At 30.1% G+C, this 890-nt stretch overlaps 1 non-coding gene across 1 annotated transcript; it reads left to right on the top strand.

The window, feature by feature from the left end:
* Positions 1–333: 333 nt before the first annotated feature.
* TRNAK-CUU (transfer RNA lysine (anticodon CUU)) lies at positions 334–406 on the top strand. The gene has a single exon. It is a non-coding gene; the product is annotated as a tRNA-Lys (tRNA).
* Positions 407–890: the final 484 nt, after the last annotated feature.

The raw sequence follows: 890 nt of genomic DNA, 5'->3' as shown, positions 1-890 counted from the left end.
AAAATTCTTAAAATAAAATTCCGTAAAGGGTATATCATAAAAACTATATGAAACTTAAACTTTGAAACTTTGAGAGTCGGAATTTTGAATTTTCATATTAGTACGTGTGTTTCAACATATAAATTGTACACACAAAATTTTATTAACTAATTTCTATATAAGGAAATGTTCAACACATTTCTAATTAAAATTATAACAGCATGTTATTTAAATCTTTCGAAATTTGTAAAATAAAAAGATGAGCATTCAAATTAGAAATAATACAATTAGTAATAATAATAAATTACTAGAATTATAATTTCAAATATTAGTCTTTCAAGCCGTGCCCGTATTGCCCGTCTAGCTCAGTTGGTAGAGCGCAAGGCTCTTAACCTTGTGGTCGTGGGTTTGAGCCCCACGGTGGGCGTTAGTACATTATATACAATAAATTTTAAAAACAAAATAGCAAATAACTCAAAGAAAACTTACGATGTTTTTATGTATGAATAACTTAAATTATATATTTTTATGTATGAAGATGAGAAAAGGTATTCTCGTGAAATTTAATACGATATTTTTCTTCAAAGAAAAAAATTAAAAATTCAAAGAAAACTTACGATGTTTTTAAAGTAAATAATTGATTAGACAATAATCGTCGTCATGCTTGCAAGAATAAAGGATCTCTTGAATGAAATATTTCCAATGATGTTTATTGCTGGATTTTTTTTTGTCTTTCATGGACCATTTTCGCCAGGTAATGGTTGTCGCATCCTGCGAAAAATCAACCGGCGAAGCTCGAAAAAATAAAACACACAGAGCCGCCACTAAACGTTATTTATCCCAAGATAGGGAAAGGAAACGCTCAGAGAAACCTGGAAAGACATGGTCTCGCGACCAGAGAGAAAAGGTTC

The sequence above is a fragment of the Lathyrus oleraceus genome, chromosome 5 (assembly GCF_024323335.1).
Source record: "Lathyrus oleraceus cultivar Zhongwan6 chromosome 5, CAAS_Psat_ZW6_1.0, whole genome shotgun sequence".
In the NCBI taxonomy this organism is placed as follows: domain Eukaryota; kingdom Viridiplantae; phylum Streptophyta; class Magnoliopsida; order Fabales; family Fabaceae; genus Lathyrus; species Lathyrus oleraceus.
Note: the sequence above shows the minus strand (reverse complement) of the source record. Positions and strands in the feature narration are given on the sequence as shown.